This window comes from Rattus norvegicus, chromosome 18, assembly GCF_021556685.1.
Source record: "Rattus norvegicus strain SHRSP/BbbUtx chromosome 18, alternate assembly SHRSP_T2T, whole genome shotgun sequence".
Taxonomy (NCBI): domain Eukaryota; kingdom Metazoa; phylum Chordata; class Mammalia; order Rodentia; family Muridae; genus Rattus; species Rattus norvegicus.
In genome coordinates, this window is record NC_141551.1 from 69136116 (window position 1) to 69156459 (window position 20344).

The following is a 20344-nucleotide window of genomic DNA, read 5'->3' on the forward strand; positions in this document are numbered from 1 at the left end:
ATATACTATCATATCATCTGCAAATAGTGATATTTTGACTTCTTCTTTTCCGATCTGTATCCCCTTGACCTCCTTTTGTTGTCTGATTGCTCTGGATAGAATTTCAAGAACTATATTGAGTAAGTAGGGAGAGAGTGGTCAGCCTTGTCTAGTCCCTGATTTTAGTGGAATTGCTTCAAGTTTCTCTCCATTTAGTTTAATGTTAGCAATTGGTTTGCTGTATATGGCTTTTACTATGTTTAGGTATGGGCCTTGAATTCCTATTCTTTCCAGGACTTTTATCATGAAGGGGTGTTGAATTTTGTCAAATGCTTTCTCAGCATCTAATGAAATGATCATGTCGTTCTGTTCTTTCAGTTTGTTTATATAATGGATCACGTTGATGGTTTTCCATATATTAAACCATCCCTGCATGCCTGGGATGAAGCCTACTTGGTCATGGTGGATGATTGTTTTGATGTGCTCTTGGATTCGGTTTGCCAGAATTTTATTGAGTATTTTTGTGTCGATATTCATAAGGGAAATTGGTCTGAAGTTCTCTTTCTTTGTTGGGTCTTTGTGTGGTTTAGGTATAAGAGTAATTGTGGCTTCATAGAAGGAATTCGGTAGTGATCCATCTGTTTCAATTTTGTGGAATAGTTTGGATAATATTGGTATGAGGTCTTCTATAAAGGTCTGATAGAATTCTGCACTAAACCCGTCTGGACCTGGGCTCTTTTTGGTTGGGAGACCTTTAATGACTGCTTCTATTTCCTTAGGAGTTATGGGGTTGTTTAACTGGTTTATCTGTTCCTGATTTAACTTCGGTACCTGGTATTTGTCTAAGAAATTGTCCATTTCCTGCAGATTTTCAAGTTTGTTGAATATAGGCTTTTATAGTAAGATCTGATGATTTTTTGAATTTCCTCTGAATCTGTAGTTATGTTTCCCTTTTCATTTCTGATTTTGTTAATTTGGACACACTCTCTGTGTCCTCTCGTTAGTCTGGCTAAGGGTTTATCTATCTTGTTGATTTTCTCAAAGAACCAACTTTTGGTTCTGTTGATTCTTTCTATGGTCCTTTTTGTTTCTACTTGGTTGATTTCAGCTCTGAGTTTGATTATTTCCTGCCTTCTACTCCTCCTGGGTGTATTTGCTTCTTTTTGTTCTAGAGCTTTTAGGTGTGCTGTCAAGCTGCTGACATATGCTCTTTCCTGTTTCTTTCTGCAGGCACTCAGCGCTATGAGTTTTCCTCTTAGCACAGCTTTCATTGTGTCCCATAAGTTTGGGTATGTTGTACCTTCATTTTCATTAAATTCTAAAAAGTTTTTAATTTCTTTCTTTATTTCTTCCTTGACCAGGTTATCATTGAGTAGAGCATTGTTCAATTTCCACGTATATGTGGGCATTCTTCCCTATTGTTATTGAAGACCAGTTTTAGGCCGTGGTGGTCCGATAGCACTCATGGGATTATTCCTATCTTTCTGTATCTTTCCTATCTTTGAGGCCCAATTATATGGTCAATTTTGGAGAAAGTACCATGAAGAGCTGAGAAGAAGGTATATCCTTTTGCTTTAGGATAGAATGTTATATAAATATCTGTTAAGTCCATTTGGCTCATGACTTCTCTTAGTCTGTCTACGTCTCTGTTTAATTTCTGTTTCCATGATCTGTCCATTGATGAGAGTGGGGTGTTGAAATCTCCTACTATTATTGTGTGAGGTGCAATGTGTGTTTTGAGCTTTAGTAAGGTTTCTTTTACATATGTAGGTGCCCTTGTATTTGGGGCATAGATATTTAGGATTGAGAGTTCATCTTGGTGGATTTTTCCTTTGATGAATATGAAATGTCCTTCCTTATCTTTTTTGATGACTTTTAGTTGAAAATTGATTTTATTTGATATTAGAATGGCTACTCCAGCTTGCTTCTTCTGACCATTTGCTTGGAAAGTTGTTTTCCAGCCTTTCACTCTGAGGTAGTGTCTGTCTTTGTCCTGAGGTGTGTTTCCTGTAGGCAGCAGAATGCAGGGTCCTCGTTGCATATCCAGTTTGTTAATCTATGTCTTTTTATTCGGGAGTTGAGGCCATTGATGTTGAGAGATATTAAGGAATAGTGATTATTGCTTCCTGTTATATTCATATTTGGATGCGAGGTTATGTTTGTGTGCTTTCATTCTCTTTGTTTTGTTGCCAAGACGATTAATTTCTTGCTTCTTCTAGGGTATAGCTTGCCTCCTTATGTTGGGCTTTACCATTTATTATCCTTTGTAGTGCTGGATTTGTAGAAAGATATTGTGTAAATTTGGTTTTGTCATGGAATATCTTGGTTTCTCCATCTATGTTAATTGAGAGTTTTGCAGGATACAGTAACCTGGGCTGGCATTTGTGTTCTCTTAGGGTCTGTATGACATCAGTCCAGGATCTTCTGGCCTTCATAGTTTCTGGCGAAAAGTCTGGTGTGATTCTGATAGATCTGCCTTTATATGTTACTTGACCTTTTTCCCTTACTGCTTTTAATATTCTTTCTTTATTTTGTGCATTTGGTGTTTTGACTATTATGTGACGGGAGGTGTTTCTTTTCTGGTCCAATCTATTTGGAGTTCTGTAGGCTTCTTATATGCCTATGGGTATCTCTTTTTTTAGGTTGGGGAAGTTTTCTTCTATGATTTTGTTGAAGATATTTACTGGTCCTTTGAGCTGGGAGTCTTCACTCTCTTCTATACCTATTATCCTTAGGTTTGATCTTCTCATTGAGTCCTGGATTTCCTGTATGTTTTGGACCAGTAGCTTTTTCCGCTTTACATTATCTTTGACAGTTGAGTCAATGATTTCTATGGAATCTTCTGCTCCTGAGATTCTCTCTTCCATCTCTTGTATTCTGTTGGTGAAGCTTGTATCTACAGCTCCTTGTCTCTTCTTTTGGTTTTCTATATCCAGGGTTATTTCCATGTGTTCTTTCTTGATTGCTTCTATTTCCATTTTTAATTCCTTCAAATGTTTGATTGTGTTTTCCTGGAATTCTTTCAGGGATTTTTGTGTCTCCTCTCTATGGGCTTCTACTTGTTTATTTATGTTTTCCTGGAATTCTTTCAGGGATTTTTGTGTCTCCTCTCTATGGGCTTCTACTTGTTTATTTATGTTTTCCTGGAATTCTTTCAGGTATTTTTGCGATTCCTCTCTGTAGGCTTCTACTTGTTTATTAATGTTTTCCTGTGTTTCTCTAAGGGAGTTCTTCACGTCTTTCTTGAAGTCCTCCAGCATCATGATCAAATATGATTTTGAAACTAGATCTTGCTTTTCTGGTGTGTTTGGATATTCTATGTTTGTTTTGATGGGAGAATTGGGCTCCGATGGTGCCATGTAGTCTTGGTTTCTGTTGCTTGGGTTCCTGCGCTTGCCTCTCGCCATCACATTATCTCTAGCGTTGCTTTGTTCTGCTATTTCTGACCGTGGCTAGACTGTCCTATAAGCCTGTGTGTCAGGAGTGCTGTAGACCTGTTTTCCTGTTTTCTTTCAGCCTGTTATGGGGACAGAGTGTTCTGCTTTCAGGCGTGTAGTTTTTCCTCTCTACAGGTCTTCAGCTGTTCCTGTGGGCCTGTGTCTTGAGTTCACCAGGCAGGTCACTTGCAGCAGAAAAGTTGGTCTTACCTGTGGTCCCGAGGCTCAAGTTCGCTCTCGAGGTGCTGCCCACGAGCTCTCTGCGGCAGCAGCAACCAGGTAGATCTGCGCCGCCGTTTCCAGGAGCTTCAGTGCACCAGGGTTCCAGATGGCGTTTGGTGTTTTCCTCTGGCGTCAGAGATGTGTGCAGAGTGCAGTCTCTTCTGGTTTCCCAGGCATGTCTGCCTCTGTGAAGGTTTAGCTCTCCCTCTGCACTTGCTTCTATATGGATACTAGCCATTAACTGAATGATAACTGAGCCACGATCCACAGATCCAGAGAAGCTGGGCATAGAGGAAAGGACAGAGTGGGAGGATGCATGGATCTCCCAGGAGGAGAAGATGGAATAGACTTTATGGGTGGACTTGATTAGGGATTGGGAGAGAAATGAGAATGGGAAGTATCAGGTAGGAAGTGGGAGGGATTGAGAGAGGGCAAGAGAAGAGACACCTAGAATGGAAGGGCATCTGAGGGATGGCACAAAAACCTATTGTAATGGAAACTTCCTATTCTATATGAAGGCAATCCTAATGAAGTCCTAGCAAACACTAAGGGAGAGAGAACTCTAACGGCCATCTCTAATCTCCAACTGAAGCTTCCAATACAAGAACTGGGTTTTCATCCATGAGTTGTCAGCCAAAGGGCTCCCGTGGAAATCCCTAACAACACGGGTTGTTGCCAAGACAATAGGTTGCTCTCCACAAACTGATGGCAAGAACCCATTGTTGAAGAAAACACCCACACAACTCACTGAACATGAAGAGGTCAAGAAGCCTACATAGAGCCTTCACCCCATGTTCTAGTGTCTATGACGTGGAAAGGTACTCTGAAGGATACCAAAAGAGAAACCTAAATGCCAGCCAAACCATGAAGCCCTTGATCGACAATCTGTCTGCCTGCAAGATTTGCTATGTTAGGGCAATGATGGTGCAAAGCATTATTTCTCTGCCAGTGAAATGAGCCAGTTCAAACCAGATTAGATTATATGTAAGCAGGTCTGAAAAGCTGCTCTTGAGGGAGTTCACTGTGCCCAAGGACCGAGGCCAGGAAGTCACCATGGGGAAAGAGAAGTGAGGGGAGAAAGAAAGAAGGGGTCTGTGCACAGAGAGGGAAAGAAAATATAAGAGAGAAGAGACCAAAATCATTGGATCATACAGGAAGGAGACCCTGGGAAAGGACAGCCCAGTCCCTGGGCTGGAAAGTTCAGGGTTAGGGACAGGGTATGTCAGGTAGGGACTGAGGGATGCTGGGAGAACCTAGAGGTTATAAAATATGCACTTCAGTCCCTTATCCAGCATCTAAAACCAAACAAAAGCCTGTGGGAGTAACCAAAGAGTGTCTGGTATGACTTAAGGTCCATTCACAAGACAAAACCCATACCTGATACTGGTGCCCAATAATGAGAGATTAGATAGCCTGGAGACCTAGGGTAAAGCCACATATTACTGGCAAAAACAAAAGCAAAAACAAAAAATAAATAAAATAAGACAGTGGTATTCTGCTCTACTCAATACCTTATTCAGCCATCATCAGAGAGGCATCCTCCAGTAACAGATGAGAACAAATACAGAAACCTACAACCAGACATCACACACACACACACACACACACACACACACACACACACACAAGCACATACATACACACACAGAGACAAAAAAGAAAGAAAATCAGAGAGAGAGAGAGAGAGAGAGAGAGAGAGGTGTCTCCATTCCACCCCACATCAGAGCTCAGGGAACCCTGCAGAAGAGAAGGCAGAGGAGTGAGGGAGACAGGGAAGACAGAGGACACCAGGAGACCCAGGCCACATAAATCAACCAAGAAAAACCTCAAATGAACTCAAAGCATCTGAAGCGGTAATCACAGGGTCTACCTGTATCTGCACCAAGTCTTCTGCATATATACAGTTTAGTGCTTTTTTTTAATATTTTCTTATTTACATTTCAAATGTTATTCCTGTTCTGGTTTCCTGGACATAAGCCCGCTATCCCATCCCCATCCCCTTCTTCTATGAGAGTGTACCCCTCCCCATCTACCTCCCTTCCCACCCCATCCTCCCCATCATTCCCCTACACTGGGGGATCCAACCTTGGCAGGACCAAGGGCTTTTCCTTCCATTGGTGCCTAACAAGGCCATCCTCTGCTACATATGCAGCTGGAGCCATAGTTCAGTCCATGTATAGACTTTGGGTTGTTTTAGTCCCTGGGAGCTCTGGTTGGTTGGCATTGTTGTTCTTATGGGGTTGCAAGCCCCTTCAGCTCCTTCAATCCTTTCTCTAATTCCTCCAACAGGAGGTCCTGTTCTCAGTTCAGTGGTTTGCTGCTAGCATTTGCCTCTGTATTTGACATGCTGTGGTTGTGTCTCTCAGGAGAGATCTATATCCTGTTCCTGTCAGCACGCACTTCTTAGTTTCATCAATCTTATCTAGTAACTCTGAATGGCTGTTTCTTCAGTCTCTGCTCCAAACTTTGCCTCCATATCCCTTCTTATGAGTATTTTTGTTCCCCCTTTTAAGAAGGACTGAAGCATCCGTATTTTGGTCATCCTTCTTCTTGAGCTTCATGTGGTCTGTGGATTGTATCTTGGGTAATTTGAGCTTTTGGGCTAATATCCACTTATCAGTGAGTGCATAACACGTGTGGTTTTCTGTGATTGGGTTACCTCACCCAAGATGATATTTTTATGGGACTCCTGAGTGTGTAAACGAATGGGTCTCTGATTCTTGTGCCTTCTCTTGGGGCTCTTTTATTTTCCTGTTGGCTTGGCTTATCCAACTTCAATATGTTGATTTCTGTTTTCTCCTACTCTATTTTATTCTTGTAAGTCTTGTTACCTTTTTTTTGGGGGGGGGTTCTTTTTTTTCAGAGCTGGGGACTGAACCCAGGGCCTTGCGCTTCCTAGGCAAGCGCTCTACCACTGAGCTAAATCCCCAACCCCAGTCTTGTTACCTTTTAGAAGACTGTTCCTTTCTAATGAGAGATAGAAAGGAAGTAGATCCAGAGTGGAGGGGAGGTAGAGAGGAGCTGGGAGGAGATGGAAAACTGTATTCAGATTATATTGTATGAGAAAAGAATCTGGTTAATAAAACAGGGGAAGAGAAGTTATAGTTGATGTCTTATAAACTATTCCTCACAGTAGTAATCTCAAACAAATTTCAAATTATGATCATGAAAAATAATAAAGCAAAATATCACAGCCAACAGTAACCTAAGGAAAAATTAGCTTATTTATACTTTTGGTTCCATAGAGAGAGGCTACAATGGTGGATAGATATGGTGGTAGTTGACTAGAGCAAGAAACATCTCAACCCGTCAAAGGAATCAAAAAGAGCAAACCAGAAGTAGAATGAGGTGAGAATTCTCGGAGCCTGTCCACAGGAGCCCCTTTCCCCAGCATATATATCTCCAAGTCCTAAAAGTTCTGTAACTTCCCCCAAACAGTGCCACCAGCTGGAGAATCAATGTGACATGCATTACCATATGGGGGACCTTCCTTATTCAAGCCACCACAGCCAGCCCTCAGGGAACCTGGAAAAAAGATAACTCTATCTGGTTGTATAGAAATTGCCTGTGCAACTTGACTGAGATTCTCACTGGCTTCTATCTGGAAAAGTTTCCAGTGTGGGATTGATGACTGCCTGGGAAATACTGGTCCCAAATCCCAGAGCTCATTTGTAAAGCTCAGATAACCACAAAGTTCTGGAGTACATAAATAACTCTTGCATTCAATATTATCATGAAAGACCCATATTTTTTTAAATAAAAGTATACGTCTTATAAAAACCTGGATTTCAGAAATGCCATAGAACATCAATGCCTGGAAATCTAATAGGCCTAGTCCTTCTTAGAGATAAAAGCCAGGAAGTTGTGATTTGCCCAAGGTCACCACAGCCTGCGAAAGATGAAAACACAGGCCTCTTATACTCAGGGCCAGGGGTTCCTCTGCTTTACCTCACTGCCTTCCTGCGCGCCAGGGACCGCAGCTTCCCATCCACTCACATGAATTATTACACCATCATCGTCAGCCCAGAGAGCAGAGAACGGAACCTAGATAAGGAGGTGGACGACAGGTGTCAATGAAAACAGATGTGATGAAAAACAAGGAAGAAAAAATCACGGGAGAAGAAAATAGAGAAATAAAACCTTCAGAGTAGACACTTGCAAGAGGGAAGCTTCCGGCTATTCTTAGTGCCATGAGCAGTGCTTGGACGGCGTCCAAAACAGCCTGGATGGAGAGCAGAAGCTATTTGCTTTATCCATGGAAAGTAGAAATCATGTTTCATGTTAAGAAGCAATGGTTTCGATTATGTCAGTTAAAGGATTAAGAAACAGTACTATTGGTCAAGGCCAGCCTATCTGGGGCACTCAGGGGATGGAGATTAAAAATATCTAGAATTTACTAGATGTATTTATTGACAAATGTGTTTGTTTATTGGGGGTACGTGAAGTTCATCATTTTAATGTCACTTCTTGATAAGACTCCTGTCACCCTCCCTCCTTCATCCATAGGGAGGACACATCCATGCCAATGTTCCTTTAGCCTTGTGCTTTTACAAACACACCCCAATTCTTAGTGCCCCCCTTCTTTAGTCATTTTGCTTCACTCATCACCCAAGATAAAACAATTATCCTCTTCCCAGCTCTCATCTATGTTCTTCATTGGGTTGTGTATTTATAATGCTTTGGCTACAAGCACGTGCAAACCCAAACACAAGCAGCCTTAAACAATCACTGTGTTTATTGTTCCCTACTTCAAGCTCTGAGAAACCACCACCAAGAACAATGAAATGTTGTTGACTCATTTTCCCCGGATCCTGTGTGTACTTTCACAAACATTCACAAACTGTAGTCCCTGGAGTTTATAAAAACCATCAGGCAGACACATGTTCACAACCCCAAAGCAAGGTAGTGTGACTTATAAGTGATGCAGATCTTTGCAGACGTGTACAACTGGTAGGAAGAAAGAAGACTCTAGGGCAGGAATGGGCGCGGATTCATTAATTAATAACCGTTAGAATTTCCTGAAGATGGGGAAGATTCTAGTAAGTGGAAATAGAAGTCTCTTCTGCCACATGCACATAAATTAGAGGATTGAAAAACAGTTTGTCTCTCTAAGAACAGAGTGTGATAGCTGTGGCAATGCCTATTTCCAACCATGAAAAGCCAGGGAAAACTGGGAAAGTCCCTGATTAGGGACTCGAGCAGTCCAGGGTGTCTCGAGGGTAAGTAGAGTATGTCCTAGGAGAAGCTAAGTCCCCACTGCGGAGACCCCAGAGTGTTGAATCTTCATTGCTAGGTTGAAAACAAACAGGGAGTGTAGGGAGGAAGATGATGGCAGGAAGAGTCTGGAATCCACGGGGAATAAATGGTAGCTGCTGAAGAGTGGGTGCTCCCCAAGACAGGAATGAGGAGCAAAGAGTGTGGAGGAGGGCTGGTGCTTTGCAGTAGTCTAAAGGGACAATCCCCACTTCGTGAGCTAGCTCAGAGAGATAGAGAGCTCTTGGTTCCTATGAGGTCGGGATTGATCAAGGAAGAGCTGCCGTATCGGTCTGAGTGCACGGAAGGCAAGACCTAAGGAGATGTGAATCTGCAAGTTTATGTTATGGTTATTCGTCATGAGAGTTTTTGGTAATATCCCTATATGTGTATTGTATAACAATAGGATAAACCATCGAAGCTCCAGAGTGGCTGCTTGCAGTGGTGTCTGGCCTGTGAGTCAGTTTCTTTATGGTTCCTTGGACTTATCCCTTAGAGGTGTAAGAAAGATGACTGCAGCTGCTTCCGGTACTGTTTAGTGACACATCATCGAAAACAAAGAACATGGAAGGCCTCCTATCTATCCTCTCTCTTGGAAGAAGAAAACTCTTTACTGGGGGAGGGCATGATAATACTCCAGGATCAAAGCTTTGGATGATTCAGGAAGAATGACTGTAAAGGGCAAAGACCTTTACACAGGGCACTTCTCCCATTCTTGCTGCTGTACTTGATCCTGCTCTTTTAGGAATGATTTTTTTTATTGGATATTTTCCTTATTTACAATTCAAATGTTTTCTCTCTGGAAACCCCCTATCTACCCCTGCTTCTACAAGGGTGCTCCCCCAACCACCCACCCATTCCTGCCTCCCTGCCCTGGCATTCTCCTACACTGGGCCATCGAGACTTGACAGGACCAAGGGCCTCTCCTCCCATTGAGGCCCAACAAGGCCATCCTCTGCTGCATATGCAGCTGGAGCCATGGGTCCCTCCGTGTGTACTCTTTGGTCAGTGGTTTAGTCCCTGGGAGCTCTGGGGGATCTGGTTGGTTGATATTGTTGTTCTTCCTATGGGGTTGCAAACCCCTTCAGCTCCTTCAGTCCTTTCTTTAACTCCTCCACTGGGGACGCTATTCTCAGTCCAATGGTTGGCTGCGAGCATCCGCCTCTGTGTTGTCAAGCTCTGGCAGAGCCTTTCAGGAGGCAGCTGTATCAGGCTCCTGTCAGCAAGTACAAGAAGAAATCTCTTTAAGAGCCGCCTTTTATCTTCGCCTCCAAGTCTTCCTGCTGTCAGCCATAGTTGGCTGACAGCAGACCCGCAACAAAGTTGAAGGAGAGAGTGTTTATCTACAAACTCTCTGATTGGCGGTGGCCTCTACCTACTGAAAGTGAGGACTGGGGACCAAGCAGATGTGCCTACCAAAACCACCAGAAAGACAGCCTGGGAGATAGCGTCTACAGGCTGCCCAGGTTGCGTTACAGAACACCTTCAGTGTTTTCCTGCGAGTTGAGGACTCATGGCATAACACCGAGAAAGCAGTATGGGCGCCAAAGCTGAGAAGGGCAATGATGCGGACTGAGCTTTAGAAAAATAATTCTGGAAGCAAAGGTAGGAAAAGACTTTAAAATGATGGGGGCAGGCTGGGTTAGAACATGGACTATGCCATTAGGCATAGTTTGAGGTCTCTAAGGACATCCTTAGTTTAACCCACAATAACCAGTGATCATCGAGTATTGACAATGAGCCCCCCAAAATGGTAGATTCTAGACCAGCTTCTTTATTAACTGGCTACAGCATGCAACCTCACTACCCTTACCTGAAGCTCCATTTCCTCACATACAAAACGAGAATCCTAGAGTATGAGCTTCCCCCTCCCCATGCCTCCCTCCTCCATCAAGCAAGAGTGGCTCTTTGTAAAGATGTCTACTCAAACAGGCGCCGTCTACATACCCTTTCAGTGAGGAGGCCCAGCTGAGTCATCTCCACTTTGCTGCCAGCTGAGGGTGGCTGCTTTCTCCTGAAACATCTGCGCCATTATTAATAGTGTCTATCTTCCCAAACACAATGGGCTTTATTATCATGAATGATGATTATTGTTATTGAACCTGACAATGCTTGTCTCGTACTGATAATTTGTTTAATGTTTCATCAAATCTCTTCTTTCCAACCAATATCTATTTATCTCTAAAATGTACAAAGAAGGGCACCACACGGAGAGTCAAGCTCTCAGAATACTAGTGCCATCCGGTGAAACAATGGGCAAATCACATCCCAAGTCCATATTTCAGAGTGGACAAATGAAGATTCAGTTGTGTTTGTAGTTCTAAACCATGAATAACCTTATGGGACTTTTCAACAGTAGATCTAAGAACTCTTATTTGAACTTAGGAAATCAGTATGTCTTAGGGTAGGGCCTGCAATACATACATTGAAAACTGTACCTAGGAGATTTTCTTGGGCCCAATAAAGTCTCTTTATTTTTGGTCGATTATGTATGTATTCAAGACTATAATGGTTTGTATATTCTTGGCCCAGGGAGTGATATTATTAGAAGGCATGGCCCTGTTGGAGTAGGTGTGGCATTGTTGGAGTAGGTGTGCCACTGTGGGTGAGGGCTATAAAACCCTCATCCTAGCTGCCTGGAAGCCAGTATTCTTCTAGTGCCTTCAGATGAAGAGTAGAACTCTCAGCTCTGCTTGTACCTGTGCCTGCCTGGATGCTGCCATGTTCCTGCCTCAATGGTAATAGACTAAACCTCTGAAACTGAAACTGTAAGCCAGCCCCAAATAAATATTGTCCTTAATTAAGAGTTGCCTTGGTTGTGGTGTCTGTTCACAACAGTAAAATCCTAAGACAAAGACCTATTAAATACATAGTAACTGAACTTTTCCTTTCTGGCTTTATGATATCTAACAATAGCAAAGAAACATAAACCTGGAAACTGACCTTCACTGCAGAGGCTAAGCCATTCCAACTACAGAAGAACCAGCTACTTCAGAATTCCACCTGCTCTACTGGTTTCCTATTACTGTGGTAACACACTGACCAAAAACCATTTGGGCTCGGATGGGGCTCCATCTGTCCTATACATGCCAATCACAATCCATCATGAAGGGAACTTAGGGTGCAAACTCAGGACAAGGACCTGGAGGCAGAAACCGAAGCAGAAGCTCTTGGTGTGCACTACATGAAAGTTGTCTCTGTATATTCAATTGTTGACTGGGGAATAGCAGAGAGCTGAGTACTGGCCGGATGTTGGTATTGTTATCCTCATGGCTCATTGCCTGCCTCAGTATTTTGTAAACACTCTTCCTCCTCCACCTGTTCATTGGCTTAATAAAGAGCCGATGGCCAATAGCTAGGCAGGAAAGGGAAGGCAAGACTTCTGGACTGAGAAAGGCTTTGGGAGAAGAGTCAGAAGTGGGTGGAAAGTGAAGATGGGAAGACAGAGGCAGTGCCATGAAAGGGAGGTAAAGGACCAGCCTCGTGGCCAGTGGTAGACTAGGATAACAGGATGAACTTAGATAAGCCAGCCCAAGCTAAAGGCCTAAGCCTTTATAAATATTAATAAGGCTCTGTGTCATTTTAACCACTAGTGGGTCTAGAAAGTCCCCTTATAAGAGGCAATGGAAAAGTGCTGCTTACTGCCTTGTTTACTTTACATTGGTGGTATATCACCCAGGACCAGCTCTCTAGGGTGGTACCACCCATAAAGGCTGGGCTCTCACACATCAACATTAATAAAGAAAATGTTTCATAGCCCTATCTGCTCGAGGCATCTACTCAACTGAGGCTCCCTCTGCCCAGATGAACCCAGATTGTGTCAAGTTGACAAAACACTAACCAGCACACTACCTAAGATGGTGACCGTCTTCCCAGAGGAGGCAACACTGGAATTCGAGTACCAGACAATGGGGGGGGGGGTGGATAACCAGAAGATGAAGAGCACAGGGAAATGCCTATGGTTAAGAAATCTAAAGAAATGTTCAAAGTCCTTAGTGATCAGAGAAATGCAAATCAAAACGACCCTGAGATACCTCCTTACACAAATCAGAAGGGCTAAGATCAAAATCTCAGGTGACAACACATGTTGATGAGGATGTGGAGGGAGAGGAACACTCCTCCATTGCTGGTGGGATTGCAAACTGGTTCAACCACTCTGGAAATCAATTTGGAGGTTCCTCAGAAAATTAGAAATAGACCTACCTAAAGACCCAGAAATACTACTCTTGGGAATATACCCAAAAGATGCCTCACCATGCCACAGGGGCACATGTTCCACTATGTTCATAGTGGCCTTATTTGTGATAGCCAGAAGCTGGAAACAATACAGACACCCCATAGTAGAAGAATGGATACAGAAAATGTGGTTCATTTACACAATGGACTACTACTCAGCTATTAAGAACAAGGACATCCTGAGTTTTGCAGGCAAATGGATGGAACTAGAAAGTATCATCCTACGTAAGGTAACTCAGACCCAAAAGGACATGCATGGTATGTTCTCACTAACAAGTGAATATTAGCCAAAAAAAAGTACAGAATAACCAAGATACAGTTCACAGAACTCAAAAAGGTCAAAGTTGAAGGGTTCAAGTGAGGATGCCTCAGTTCCCTTTGGGAGGGAGAAGAAAGCAACCACAATGGGGGAGGGAAGGAGGTACAGGGGAGGGAAAGGGGATGGAGGTGTGGGGAGAGGGGAACATGATCTGATATTGGGAGGAGGAAAAGGAATGAAGCCCTGAGGGCCAGCAGAAAGAATGGAAACAGGCAACCTTGAGAGAAAGGAGGTTGGGAGGACCCTCCAGAATGTACCAGAGACCTGGGAAGTGAGAGACTCCAGGACTCAAAGAGGGGGAGACCCTAGATGAAAGGCCCTAAGTGGGGAGAGGGAATCTTTTAAAACCACCTCCAACAGAAAGACAGGGCATCAGTTGAGGGATGGGGTTACTATATCACAGTCAAAACTCTGACCCATAATTTTTCCTGTCTGAGAGAAATGCAAGATAGAAATGGAGACGATCCTGAGGAAAAGAGGATCCAGTGACAGGCCCAAAGTGGGATCCAGCTCAAGGGAGGCCCCAAGACTTGACACCATTACTGAGGCTATGGGGTGCTCAGAAAAAGGGACCTATCATGACTGCCCTCCGAAAGACCCAACAAGCAGTTGAAAGAGTCATATGCAGATATGTGCACCCAACCAATGAACAGAAGCTGCTGACCCCCGTTAGGGAAAAGCTGGAGGAGGCCGAGGAGGAGGGCAACCCTGTAGGAGGACCAGAAGTCTCAATTAACCTGGACCCCTGATATCTCTTAGACACTGGATCACCAACCAGGCAGCATATACTAACTGAGATGAGGCACCAACACATATACAGCAGAGGACTCCCGGGTCTGGGTTCAGTCAGAGAAGATGCACCTAACCCTCAAGAGACTGGAGGCCCCAGGAAATTTAGAGGTCTGGTGGGGTGGGTGGAGCAGGGACATCCTTGTGGATATGGGGGAGGGGACAGGGAGGAGGAATGGGATGTGGAACAGTTGGAGGGTAGACTAGGAGGGGACTAAAATCTGGAGAAAAAAAGAAACATAGATATAATGAATAAGGAACAGGGAGAGAAGGCCTATTAGAGAAGGCATAAACCAAGACTAGAAGGAGAGTGAGGGGAAGAATAAAGCAAAGCACAAGAGCAATGCTGTTTAACATAAAACACATACCACATAACATATAACACATACCACATAACACAACACATAACATATAACATATCCTAGAGATTGTCTTATTTCCCCTTGACCTACAGTGTCAGCTCAGGGAGCTACAAACACTACTGGCTGTTGGATTCGGGGTGAGACCTGAGGAAAGGGGTGCTCCAGAAAAAAATCAGATGGGTGAGGAAGAGTGATATGTGAGCTTTAATAGAAAACATATGAGACTGTGGTGGTTTGAGTAAGAATGACGCCCAAAGACTCCTGTGTTTGAATGCTTGGTCAGAGTGGTTTTAATAAGAATGACCTCCTAAGACTCATACCTTTGAATGCTTGGTCATAGGAAATGATACTATTTTTTTCCCATCTTTATTAACGTGAATATTTCTTATTTACATTTCAATTGTTATTCCCCTTCCTGGTTTCCGGGCCAACATCCCCCTAACCCCTCCCCCTCCCCTTCTCTATGGGTGTTCCCCTCCCCACCCTCCCCCCATTACCACCCTTCCCCCAACAATCCTGCTCACTGGGGGTTCAGTCTTGGCAGGACCAAGGGCTTCCCCTTCCACTGGTGCTCTTACTAGGCTATTCATTGCTACCTATGAGGTCAGAGTCCAGGGTCAGTCCATGTATAGTCTTTGGGAAGTGGCTTAGTCCCTGGAAGCTCTGGTTGGTTGGCATTGTTGTTCATATGGGGTCTCGAGCCCCTTCAAGCTCTTTTAGTCCTTTCTCTGATTCCTTCAACGGGGGTCTCGTTCTCAGTTCAGTGGTTTAATGATGGCATTCGCCTATGTATTTGCTGTATTCTGGCTGTGTCTCTCAGGAGAGATCTACATCCGGTTGGGAATGATACTATTAAGAGGTATGGCCTTTTGGAGTAAGCATGGCCTTCTAAGAGGAGGTGTGTCACTGTGGGGGTATGCTTTGAGGTGTAAGAAGCTCAAGCCTAACCAGAATGATTGATCATCCTGATCATCAGCATCATGACTACCTCCCTACGACCATGCTACGACAAAGACAATGAACTAAACCTCTGAAACTATAAGCCAGCCCCAGTGAAATCTTCTCCTTGGTAAGAGTTGCCACGGTCATAGTCTCTCTTCACAGCAATAAAACTCTAAGATAGGGATCCTTCTCAGAAACCAGACACTGCAAGGACAGAAAGCACACCTTCTGTTGTTCTCAAGCTTCCTTGTACCGACTCACCTACAGCTCTCAGGCTGCTCTGAGCCTGCTCTGTTATCTCATCAATTTGTCCTCTCTCAGGACTGGATCCAGACACACAGTTGGGTGGTTGCTTTGTAGGTATATACGGGGATTGTGAGGGTGGAAGTCAGCCCCACAACATGCCTGTGTCCCTTGAGTTGTCTCATACTGTAGACTGAGGAGGGAACTGGTTGCAGTTAGTTTCTCTTCCTCTGTCCAGGCCTGTACTGGTTGATTATCCAATCCTACAGAGGAATTACATTCATCCTTAATGGTAAAGTTTAATTATGTGGTTAATATGGTATGTGGGAAAGAAAAGACACGTGCTCCACTATGTTCATCGCAGCCTTATTTATAATAGCCAGAAGCTGGAAAGAACCCAGATGCCCTACAACAGAGGAATGGATACAGAAAATGTGGTACATCTACACAATGGAATATTACTCAGCTATCAAAAACAATGAGTTTATGAAATTCGTAGGCAAATGGAGGGGACTAGAAAATATCATCCTGAGTGAGGTAACCCAATCACAGAAAGACATACATGGTATGCACTCATTGATAAGTGGCTATTAGCCCAAATGCTCGAATTACCCTAGATGCACAGAACACATGAAACTCAAGACGGATGATCAAAATGTGAATGCTTCACTCCTTCTTTAAAAGGGGAACAAGAATATCCTTGGGAGGGAATAGAGAGGCAAAGTTTAGAACAGAGGCAGAAGGAACACCCATTCAGAGCCTGCCCCACATGTGGCCCATACATATACAGCCACCCAATTAGACAAGATGGATGAAGCAAAGAAGTGCAGGCCGACAGGAGCCGGATGTAGATCTCTCCTGAGAGACACAGCCAGAATACAGCAAATACAGAGGCGAATGCCAGCAGCAAACCACTGAACTGAGAACGGGACCCCGGTTGAAGGAATCAGAGAAAGAACTGGAAGAGCTTGAAGGGGCTCGAGACCCCATATGTACAACAATGCCAAGCAACCAGAGCTTCCAGGGACTAAGCCACTACCTGAAGACTATACATGGACTGACCCTGGACTCTGACCTCATAGGTACCAATGAATATCCTAGTGAGAGCACCAGTGGAAGGGGAAGCCCTTGGTCCTGCTAAGACTGAACCCCCAGTGAACGTGATTGTTGGGGGGAGGGTGGTAATGGGGGGAGGATGGGAGGAGGAACACCCATATAGAAGGGGACGGGGAGGGGTTAAGGGGATGTTGGCCCGGAAGCCAGGAAAGGGAATAACATTCGAAATGTAAATAAAAAATACTCAAGTTAATAAAGAAAAAAAGGAAAAAAAAGAAGTCAGAGACAAACGTCGTCATCGTCATCGTCGTCGTCATCACCCCATTATTTCCTTTTAACCCTTTTTACCATAAGCTGTATCTCTCCTCCTTTGAAGTCCCCTCCTCAGGGCTCCTAAGTTATTTCAAAAATCCCAAATGAAGCACAAGTCTGAAGATTGAAAGCTAACCTCCACAAATGAGAGGACATATGTGATGTTCGTCTCTCTGGTTTTGGCTTAACTCCTCAGCATGATTGCTTCCAGATCCATCCATTTACTTGCAAATTTCATTTCTCTTAATAACTGGATAATATGACATTATGTAAATACAATACATTTTAATTGTCCATTCATCAGTTGACTGAAATCTGGGCTGTTTGCTTCCTGGCTATTGTGAATAGAGCATCAGAGAATATGAATTAGCAGGCATCTCTGGAGTAGAATATACCGAGCTTTGTGTGTATGAGTAAGTGTGGTAGAGATAGATCATAGAATAGATCTATTTTCGGGTTTTAAGGAAGCCCCATACTGATTTTCACAGTGGCTGCCCCAGCTTGCACTCAAGCAGTGAATAGGCAGTGAACCGGTATTTCACTTTTACCACATCCACACCAGCATTTATATTTGTTGTTTGTTTGCTTGTTTGTTTGTTTGATCTTACCCATTCAGACTGGGATAAGATGACATTTCAAAGAAATTTAAAGTTTTATTTCCCTGACAGCTAATGTTGAATGCGTTTTAATGTTTCTCAGCCATTTGCACTTTATCTTTTGAGATGTTTGCTTCTGTGTCCATTATTAATTGAGTTATTTTTTCTTTATGTTTAGGCTTTGCTTATTTCTTTGAATATTCTAGATACTATATACTCCTGTCATATATAGCTAGTAAATATTTTTTCAATTGTGTAAGCTGCTGGACATTTGGGTTCATGAAGTTCCATTTATTAAATGTTGGCCTGTGCTGTTGGACTCCTATTCAGAAAGTCCTGTCCTGTGCCGATGAATTCAAGCTTATTCCCTACATTACTTTCTATCAGACTCAAGGTGCATGGTCTAATGGTGAGGTCCTTGATCCATTTGGAATTTTATGCTGGATAAGAGCTAAGGATCAAGTCTCATTCCTCTATGAGTAGCTATCCAGTTTGACCAGGACTGTCTGTTGAAGATGCTTTCTTTCCTCCATTGGGTTTTGTTGGCTTCTTTGCCAAAAGAATGAGGTCACTGTAGGAGTGTGGCCTTACATGTGGCTCTTCAAGTCTATTCCATTGATCAGTGACTGTGTCCATGACAGTGCAATGCTGTTTGTATTACTATAGCTCTTCAGTACAACTTAAAATCGGCATAGTGCTGTCTCCCATAGGGTGTTGTTGTTGTTATTGTCATTCATGGTTGTTTTGGTTATCCCGGATCTTTGACTTTCTATATGAAACTTAAGATTCTCTTTAGATTTCTGCAAAAACATACATTGGAATTTTGATGAGTACGCTGAATCTGTACATTGCTTTTGGTAAGATATTTTTATAGTATTGATCCTACGCATTCATGAACATAGGAAGTCTTTCCATATTTTTGTATCTTCTTCAGTTTCTTTTGGTTAAATTCAGATGGAGGAGGGGAAATATCTCTGAAATAGAATAAAAGGTTCTTTGGGTAGGTGACCAAATGTCATACAGCATTTAGGGGAACTCTCTCATTGATTTCCATAAAGGCTTTAACAATTCCCACTACCCCAGGCAGTATATTCAATATTTCACTTGTTTAGTTCTTGGAATATTCTAGATACTACCTTTCTGTCAGATGTAGAACTGATAAATATTTTCCCACTGTGCAGGTCATCTCCTCACTCAAGTGATGATGTCCATATTTTTATACCTGCTTCCCTTTCTTTTGAGTTACATGGAGATTGAGGGCTATCATAATGGAGGAAGAAATATGAGAATGAATGGATAAATAACACTAAAGACCTTTCCAGAAAAATGTCATGTGAAAACCTGCTATCATAAGAACATGTGTATGTGTGTATTCATGTGTGTATACATACATACAGGCATACATATATACATATATATACATACATAAAGTGAAAGTGAAGTTACCCTATGACAGGGCACCAATGTCCTCACTAGAAATCAGAAACTCACAAATAAAAAAATAAATTGGTTCCATAGACCTCAAAAGCAATACAGGCTATTGCCAAAGCTCTTGGTTGCCTTCCAGAACTTGGTGGTAAGACCCTCCTGTCAAATATACCACACTATTGAGTTGTAAAACATGGAGGCATCAAGCTGATACTAACTTAGAAGTTTCTTCCCTGTTGGCTGCTTTCTACAATGCTGGAAGGTCCTACCAATGTACTCTACCAAATGAGAAATTGGTCATTGGTCTTACCCAGCTGTCCACCCTGTGAGCTACAATAATGACTGACCTGGCAAGAAATGCCCACTTGCAAACCAGTTTATGATGAGACTTAACTCCTGCTCCACAAGAGGAGATTCCTAGCTGGCACCATTATCAGTCCAAGAACCTATGACTAGACCAGTCCGAGGCCCTAAAGGAGAACCTACTACTGTTATTCTGTTAAATGAACACAGTATTAAACTGGTTCCTGTGAACATACGTTATACCCTAGAGTAAGGCATCTCTCAATTCTCATTAAAGAAGCTTATTTTTTTAAGATTATTTATTTATCATATATAAGTACACTGTAGCTGTCTTCAGACATACCAGAAGAGATGGTTGGGAGCCACCATGTGGTTGTTAGGATTTGAACTCAAGACCTCTGGAAGAGCAGTCTCTTCCAGAGACTCTCTTTCCCAGGTGCTCTTAACCACTGAGCCATCTCTCCAACCTAAGAAGCTTAGTTTTGGCAGATGGTGGTTAACACAGAGACCCACAACTGGTCAAGATGCAGAAGATAAAATCTGCAGAATCCTATCCCTAAATGGAACATATACCCTATATATTCCCTGAAGCCCTAAAGGGAATGGAAGCATGCCCCCTCCTCCCAACGTTCAAAGACCATTGTGGAAGAAAATCTGTAAGAGCCATCAGAAGCAGCGGATGACTACAGTGAGACAGTGTGTCCTGGATGCATCAGGACAGCTACACATGTGAACTCATGGCAGTGATGACATCATGCACAAGACCTGTGCAAGCTCAAGACACACCAGTAACATTCATGCTGCCATTGCTCAACACAGGAGAGTTGGTGCGAAATTTCACCCCTCATCATGAAGCTATTGAGAAAC